Here is a 9,181-nt window from a genome sequence, read left to right as displayed (position 1 = left end):
TTTTTACAGGAAAACTGGACAAAACTGATTTTTGTTGCAAATTCATTTTCATTTCCTCTCAGCTCACAAACACAGAAAATCAACCAGAATCAACACTAATTATAATGTTGGTGCAGAATTATTTCTGTTACTCAGTGAGTTCAGCTCTCTGACCTCGTTGGTCCAGGTTCACCACTGAAGGCTGGAGGTAGACCTTTGGACCGGTCACTCCTCACAGACGAACAGCTGGACCCTGCAGACTCTGCTCTGTCCTCCTCTTCCTCCATCATCATCTTCTTGTGGACTTCAGTCAGTCTGAGAGGTAAACCACAAACACTCAGTGAGTTCACATTAACAGGAGTAACTGAGTTACAGTCGCTGACCTCTGACCTGTCATGTAACCTAGAAACAAGGTCACATGATCCACATCAGAGATCACAGAAACCTGATCTCACCTGCTGACTCTGACATTTAAGACCTTCCAATAACAAAACATAAAAAGCAAGAAACTGACAGAACATTAGGAACAGCAATGAGTGTGATACAGTCAGCTCTCTGCAAACTCTGACCTCAGTTTTAATTAAAGCTCTTTTATGGTCACTCAGACACTTTACGATCACATGATGTTTTAAATGCACCTTAGAACACACATACATCAACACTACATATGAGCGGGTGGAGGGAGGTTTGGAGTCTTCCCATACCCCCGTTCTCTGCGGCCTGCTGGAGCGGGGGGCTAGGAGGAGGAGTTGGCCGTCCGACTGGGGACTGGAATGTGGGGCCTCCCTGCTGCTGTGGAGTCGGGGCGGTCTGCTTCTCTACACCGCAGGGAAAAGGGTAACACCACCTGGGTCTGGGTGCAGTTTCCCCCTCTAGGGGCAAAGGTACCTAGACCGGGGGCTTAGAGTACGCTTGGGGAGTGTGATTGTGTGTACACACCGGCTCACTCCTTGGCGGCTGCTTATCGGGGCCTGGAGCCTGGGGCTCGCTCGGGCCACTTCGGGGATGGGGTGCTCTCGGCCTCTCGGCCCGGGGCTCGGTCACTCAGGCACAGCTGGCTGCCGGCGGAGCTCACGGGCACGTCACTGCAACCCCCCCTGGCTTCTGCTCCGCGGCTGCTGAGTGACCCCTCATCTGGGACTCTCCTCAGCTCTTTCTGGGATAGTGGCGCGGCTGCCCCTCTGTTGGTCCTCCCTGGTCTCTTGTGTTCTGGGGGCCTCTGGATGTCTGGAGTTTTGATCTCCTCCATACCTGCTTCATGCCCTGGAGGTCGGGGCAGTGGCCCCCCACACACTCTAGCAGATCATTACATGAAGGAACCTTTTAAAAACAAGCGCGTTCATGCTCACAGGTGTACACACGGGTGATCACACACAAAAACTACACCCTTTTTGGCTCCTACCTCAAAGCACACTGTGCGCTGTCGATCTCACGTGCTGCACAATAATGTTTAATATTTAATATTTACTGTCATATTCCCATATATCATTGTGATGTTGTTTATTCTATTACTCTTGTTTTCTCCTGCTTTTTTTCTTTTTTCTTTCTCAACAGGTGATCCAGGTGGTCAATATGTATTTTTTGTCTGCTTACTCTGTTGGTTTTTGTTTTTTTGCCCTTTTTCACCGTCCCTCTTCCCCGCTGTTTTTCTTTCCCTCTTTCTTTCCCCCAGTAAAGTCTGTCCCGTATACAACAAGTGAAAATAAAAAAACAATAAAAGGTGAATCAAATAGACCAGTACGGCAAGGCTGGGATGGTCCATTTGGTAAAGTAAATCCGTTGGGCATCTTTCTTTGCCTTTAGACAATAATTCTGATGGCAAAAGAGCCAAACGGGACAGGCAAAAAAAAAAAAAAAAAAAATAGGATCACATGATGTTCACACATGATATCTGTGACTGTCCTAGTTTAACATGTAACCTTCATGTTGATGCAGATCTCAGCTCCACATCAGCTCTGCTGAATAATCTAAAGTTTCTCTGACATCAGGAATCAGACGCTGTCATGAACACACCTCCATGTTTCTGTTTCTCTGACACACTGAATTCAAACAGTCTGAGGAAACAAGGATGAACTTGGAGCTCCTGCAGGCTCTGACTTTAATACTGGAGACGCATGAATCACATGGTTAATCCAAATTTGGACTGTTTTATCTCCTCAGTTTGAATTGAAGATGTTTAATCCTGAGTGAAACTAACAAATGAGCTGACCGCTGTAATCAGCACCAATCAGCTGTCAGAGAACTTTCTTTCTGTGACTGTGTGAAACTGATCCACAGCAGAAGAGTTCACCTGATGTTCACATGAAGTAGATCCACAGTGAAACTTCTCAGTGTAGAAACACTTTGGAGTAGGGATGGGTATCGTTTAGGTTTTATCCGATACCGGTGCCAAACCGGTACTTTTGAAACGGTGCCGGTGCTTAAACGGTGCTCAAACCGGTGCTTAAAGAATGGAGAACACAAAATTGGTCCAAAAACCTCTCATGTTCAGCTGTTTTTTTGTAAAAAGATAACAATGTTAGCCTTTTCTGCAGCTATAGGGCATATATGGTCTCACTCTTGGCTGGAAGCAGTGCTTAACAATGGAAAAAACACAAACTTTGTCCAAAAACCTCTCATGTTTAACTGTTTTCCACTTTTTCTTTGGTCATTTTAGCATTTTTGGCCAGGGTGAAGGGAGTATCTGCCATCAAACAAGAAGACAGCCGCATGTAACTACGACGGTGTTTGCTAGTTCACCTTACATGCATTAATGTAATAACGTGGTTAGCCTACTCAACGTGAATTACACAAGAACAACATTAAGCTACTCACGCAGAGAAGAACGGCTGCTGCTGCCATCATCATCCTCATCATTTCTGCTACACTGGCAGGGCTAGGGGCCAGGACTCTACTCTTCGGGTTCTTGGGGGATGTTGCTAACTCCGGGTCCGATAACAGGCACCACACCCGCAGTAGATGTGCTCGGTGTGAGGTCTCGCAGCAAGCTATCAAACACGGCACATTTCTCGGCTTTTAAAAAAACGCTATGCGTCGCCAGGTGTTTCATCGGATTTGAGGTGATACCTCCTTTGACAGTATCACAGTATCAGCTTAAAGCACTTGTTGCAGGCTGCTGAGTTTGCATCTTTTGCTGTGAAGTACAGCCAGACTTTTGACCGCATCTAATCTGTAGCTCTGCTCTAAAAGAACATACCTACCTGGCCCCGCCTACTATCCTCGGAAACGTAAAATGATTGGCTAGAATCGAAAGTCATCACAGCTCAGGTAAAAAAAGCACCGAAATAAAGCACCGAAATGTGCGCTGCTTTTCGGTCTGGTTACTACCGTTTATGTCAGAACCGGTGCCATCATGGCACCGGATACCGGTACCCATCCCTACTTTGGAGACCTGATCATTGTTCCCATGCTGTCCTGACTCAGATCATTTTCTTGTTGCATAGTTTTATACATTTGTGCACACAGGAAGGTCTTGAAAGAGAAAATTATCTGCAACTTAAACTGAGTCTTGTCTCCAAAGTTAAAGACACATCACTGTGTAACCAGTTTCTGCTGTGACAGGCCGGCACAAATAACTCCTCCACCCTGCGTTGTGTTGTATTTTTATGAAGACAAAGAGTCTGGTTGATCGTTGCAGATTTATTTCCTGAATGGAAATATAACGGTGTCGGGTCAGTGCAAATGGCTCAGCACACTGCTCTGCACAGATGAACACCCCATTACTACAGAGCTTTACACAATATTCATAAACAACAGGACATAAACTGGTGTCAGGCACGTGCCCACCAAGCACTTATTACCCTCTGTGTCTGTCAGCTGATCAAACAAGTTGTATGTATCTCTACTTAACTATGTTATGTGCTAAACAACACAACTCACTTCAGCAGACTGGCAGTGGTTAGCAGCCAGCCTCACCTAATCGGCCACACCGAGGGGGTGGGGGGGCTGTTTCCCTGTTGCACTGACATTTGTGGCAAGTGCCACATAAACACTGTTACAACTGCACACATGTTTAAATCTTGGTTTGTAACAGCACACACACTCATCACACTTTTTTCTGATCTAACCAGATCACTGCATTTGGCAACCACTGTGGCACATGTGGCACTCATAGCTCAAATCAAACACCTGTATTAAATATACAACAACATGGAAATAGTAAAAAATGCTGTTTTACTCGGACACACAGCTGGAGCTGCTCTGGTTCACTCAGCTCTCTGAAAGGATTCCTCTCCCTCCTCAGATGTGATCCCAACTATGATAACAAGAGTTCAAACTAAAGTAAACTAAACTAAACTCCTAACCAACATCCTGAAACAAGAGCCAAAGCTTCAACTCCTGGATCTAACCCTGATATTCTCCCTGCTGCTGCTCTGAGAACCAGAATCTCTCTTTCTTTCTTTTCTCCTTCAGGAACATGAGGAGCAGCTCATCATCACTTCATTTTAGTTTGTTTCACAGTCCAATTTCTGAGGAGGACTTTTCCATAAAAATGTGTTTATGTGTTTCTAGGTTACAAGATCAGTTCAGATCTGTAAAATTCTGAATTTCGTGTTGTTTTAACGCAACGTGCTGAGTGTGTAACTTTAACTTTTGATACGAGGCTACCGAACAAACATCTGGGACAGAGCCTCAAACACCGAGACTAATGGGAAACTTGTTTTCTCTTTTCAAACCAAAGCGACAGCAGAGCGACAGATAAAGAAACATTCATAATGTTGTCAGTCCAAACATGTTATGTATTAATGATCTTTCCTGGGTTGTGTGAAATCCCAGAAATAAAAAACCCTATACAAACTGACTCTGTGCACTGAGGTGTGGGTCTGTTAGGTTGTGTTGTGGTGATTCTCAGGTTGGGGCATGGGGTGTTGATACTGGAGCGCAAATTAACAGCAATGGAAGATGGACAAGAAAAGGTCAAAGGTCATCAGGTGCTCAGTTTAGAAAACAGAGAAAAGAAGAAATGTAAGCAGATGTGTGATTGGATAATGGCAGCTATTATTTATCCTGAAACATTCATTAGTAGGAAAACTTCTGTTTACACTTGGCTGTGATAGTAAACTGATGTGACTTATTGAATCTTTTGGATTTTGTGTTCAGCATGATATTTATTAGCCATTAATTGGAAGAAGAGCTGTATTGTTGATTTGTCTCCTCTACTTAAAAGAACAAACTAATATATGATATCGATTCATTACATGTAAAGTAAGACATTTCAATCCTTTGTTTTTTATAATTTTATTATAGCTTTTATTATTAGCTATGATTATAGCTTACAGCTTATGAAGCTTTTGGGCCCTCAGTGCACCTGCTGTGCTGAAGTCTCACACACAACCTGCCTAAAGGTGTTTACAAAGAGAGCACATTTCATTCATAATTAATGATTAATTATTAATGATTTGAATCCTGCGCTGTGTGAAATCCCAGAAATAAAAAAACTATACAAACTGACTCTGTGCACTAAGGTGTGTTGTACCTGATTAGTTCCAGCTGTTTAACTGAACTTCTCAGAGGAACCAACTTGAGGGATTAATAAAGTTCTCTCTCTGTTTCTCCTCTTTAGCCTCGTTACAAACACTACAGCTAACAAGTGATTTTCCTGTTTTAACTCAGCCAGCAAACAAAGCAGAACCACTTCCTGCTGCAGAGACAGACTGAAAGTTTTTAAATTGCTGCAGCAAAGAGCAGCAGTGAGACAGATTTTTAGCTTCAGTGTTTTTATTCTCCACTAAGTCATTGCTTCTGTCACTAATTAGCTAACATGAACTAATCTTTGTCTGTTAGCAACCAACCAACTCAAAGAGTTCATGTTACTAACAGCTCACCTCTCTGCAGGAGAGACTTTAAAATCAATAATGTCAGCTTTAGACTGGTCACTCTTTAAGGACACAGAGCTGGGTGGAGGTCCAGGTGGGTTCCTGTGAATAATGATGGAGCAGTGATGTGAGTGCTGAGCTGTGACATGGAGAAGAGTCATGGACAGTTAGAGATGGTCATCTCACCTCTGAGCTTTGGTCTGGCTCTCATGTTCCCCACACAGAGTGCTTTTAGAGGGAGGGACTCCCTCCTCTCTGTCCTCACACTGATCCATGCTGCTCAATTCAGCTCACACACACTTTCTACCTGCAGAGGAAACACAAATCATTCATGTGCACATCAGCTGAGAGCTGCAGAGGTCGTGTCTGACATGTTGGACTAACATCCATCTGAGACACAGCTTTCATCAGTTCACTACAAAAAGTGTCACAGAGCCGAGTTCAGCCTCCAAATCCTCCATTACTGTAGTCCTACAAAGGTCAAACATGGCTGCAGCTTTATGTCAGTAACAATGTCCAGGACCGAGCTGACTGCTTACAGAGTTCATACTCTAACTGCTAGCTGCTCTGCTAGCTAAGCTAACTCATGTTAATGCTGCTCAGAAAATGTAAATAAAACATTAAAGAGTGAAAAGCTGGGAGTCACAGGATGATGCTGATGTAAGCAAACAGAGCACTGAGTTCTTCATCATTGTTACAGTTCATTTGTTTTTCAGCCACAGAAAAAATCTTAAGGAAAAAAATGAAAATGTTGATAAATCTGTTTATTTGTAAAACAAAACGTAGCTCAGTTTGTGGAAAGCTGCATGAAGCTGGCAGTGTGACATTTGTCTCAAAACTGCACGTGTGATGGAGCCAGATATTTTAGATATTTGTGCACAGGAAGGTTTTTGATTGGTGAAGCTGAACTTAATAAACTGAGTGTAAATGATGAGGATCTATTCAGGTTGGGATGTGTGGATTGAAGCACACGCTTGTGAGTCCTCAGATGAAACACACAAATCACTGCACACATGTGTAAATGTGTGGATCATATGGTTTCCAGTCGAGTTACTCTAGAGACACGTTTGTCTGTTAATGAGCTGAGATCTTTTATTGGGACTCTTCATCCAAGACAAACCCTCCCTGTCACCTGTATCCATGGTTACTGACTGTCACCTGTGTACACTGTGTGTCCCAGATAGCAAGGAAACATTGAAACAATGTTGAGTCAATATCAGGCGACATCATTGAATCAAGGTTGAAGTGTGACGTTGACCCAACGTCACTCTTGCACCCATTTTCAACGTTGAAACAACGTCAGGTTTTGATGTTGAATCAATGTTGAAACCTGACATTGATTCAACGTTATATTTTCTATTACTGTTGACATTGAAACAATGTCAGATTCTGATATTGAAACACTGTTGAGCTATGGTGTTGATTTTCCACCTCTTTCGCAGTTGTTTTTTATTAAAAGTTAAATCATGACTGGAAATCTACCTTTCTTTATAGTTATTTTAACCAATACTAAACTGCTGCATGTTTCCATCAATACTTAAACCACCTAAACACATAATTGCACTTATTCCTCAACTGGACACCCTTTATAAAAATCAAATGTCTCACAATGTATCATGTCAATATTAATATCCTAAAATAAGAAAGTATTGCATGTGATGTAACAGAGAAAAAAAAAACCTAAACAAAAAAAGGTCAATAGACATGTTTCACTTGCTAAATACTTTATTAAAACACAGTTTTCTATTTACATTTATAGTTTAACATAACTTTGTAGTTTTTACTCCGGGATGGGGACGGATGATGTGCGTCCTGCGCCACCCAAACGGTCTGTGGCGTATCGGAGCCATTTCTGCACTGCCTGTGCAAAGACAAACTCTGACATAGAGTTTGCCCCTAACTGCTGCGTCAGGCCATCTAGGACAAAAATACACACACACAAAAACAGTGAATTAGAGCACATGAATAAGCTCTTGATATCTGTCTTCAGCAGGGAGAAAGTATGTAAACTCCTAGGCTGATAAACATGAAAGTCACCAGGCATAAATCTGCAAACTGTCGCATTTGATTCCCAAAGAGCTATGAGTGGAAAAACTGATAAGTCTTAGCATGGTGTGCCGTGCATCCTTTAAAACAAAATAAACATGGGGTCCTCGGGCTGTACAAACTACAACCCGAGGACTAAACAAGCCAAAGACCAAAGACTCCATCTCCAGATTAACCAGACATGAAAGTCTTGTTTTTAAAAAAGACAAAGTAATATAGCAAAAACCGGACATAGGACATGTGAAACACACCCAGCAGATCAATCGATCCCTTTATTGTTCACTTTAGGCTTATAAAACTACAATAAACGGTAAAACTTACCAAATATGCATCTGCACAGCGCAGTATCTTTAAATGCCCTTTTTTGCTTTGTCTGGTTCTTTGTTTTTTTCCTGCCCAGTTTAGTACTGAGGCCAGCTCGTTTGTGATGGCATAAACCATTACACGGCGGACTCCCACCTCCAGTGTGGTCCCTCCAATCAAGGCAAAACGTCTCACCTATAGACACATTTTAAGAGATGGAATTAGCGTGTCTCATGTCTTAAATGTTTATGCAAGTGCTTGTGTGTATGCCGTTGTTATGCATTTAAATCACATCTGAAAGCTATTACACTTTATAGTCACAAAGTGTACATAAGCTTTATATACTTACCATTGCCTTATTTGCCTCTTGTGATTGAAGAGCTGCCTCTGCATGGTTTAGCTCCTCAATGTTGGGCAAGGGCAAATCCAAAGGGAGTACGCCAGCATCTACAGATTCATTGGAGCCGGTATTGCGGATGGCTCTGACCTCCTCACGGAGTTCGTTAAGAGATCTCGTCAGGTCTGACAGCATCTGTTTCAAAGAACATTTCCAGAAAGATTAATGGCTTAAGCAGTGAGAGGCGAAAAACTAATATATCCATAAGTGATGGTGTAACATTCTGCATTCAAGTATTAGTTGTTTTAACTGCTAAAAGTGTTTGCTAGTTATTGCCTGTCACACATATATGATATTTGTATATGTAGCTTGCCATCACCAGTGCGTGAATGTGTGTGTGAATGGGTGGATGACTGAATGTGTAAAGCGCTTTGGGGTCCTTAGGGACTAGTTAAAGCGCTGTACAAGTATAGGCAATTTACCATTTATACCATGTAAAATCTGAAATTCCAAGATGTTCAAACTTGCCTTGTAATAGTGGCCTCACAGAGTCTCTGGAATCTACAGAAAAACAAATCACAACAAGATGACATTCAGGAGTATAAACTGGTGTTTTGAAGATAAGAGCACAATGACATTGTGATTCAGCTTTAAAACAATTTTAAAAGCATACCATCTATAGGGAAGGCCTCAACATCAG

Source organism: Pelmatolapia mariae, linkage group LG3_W, assembly GCF_036321145.2.
Source record: "Pelmatolapia mariae isolate MD_Pm_ZW linkage group LG3_W, Pm_UMD_F_2, whole genome shotgun sequence".
Lineage (NCBI taxonomy): Eukaryota > Metazoa > Chordata > Actinopteri > Cichliformes > Cichlidae > Pelmatolapia > Pelmatolapia mariae.
This window is presented reverse-complemented; position numbering follows the sequence as displayed.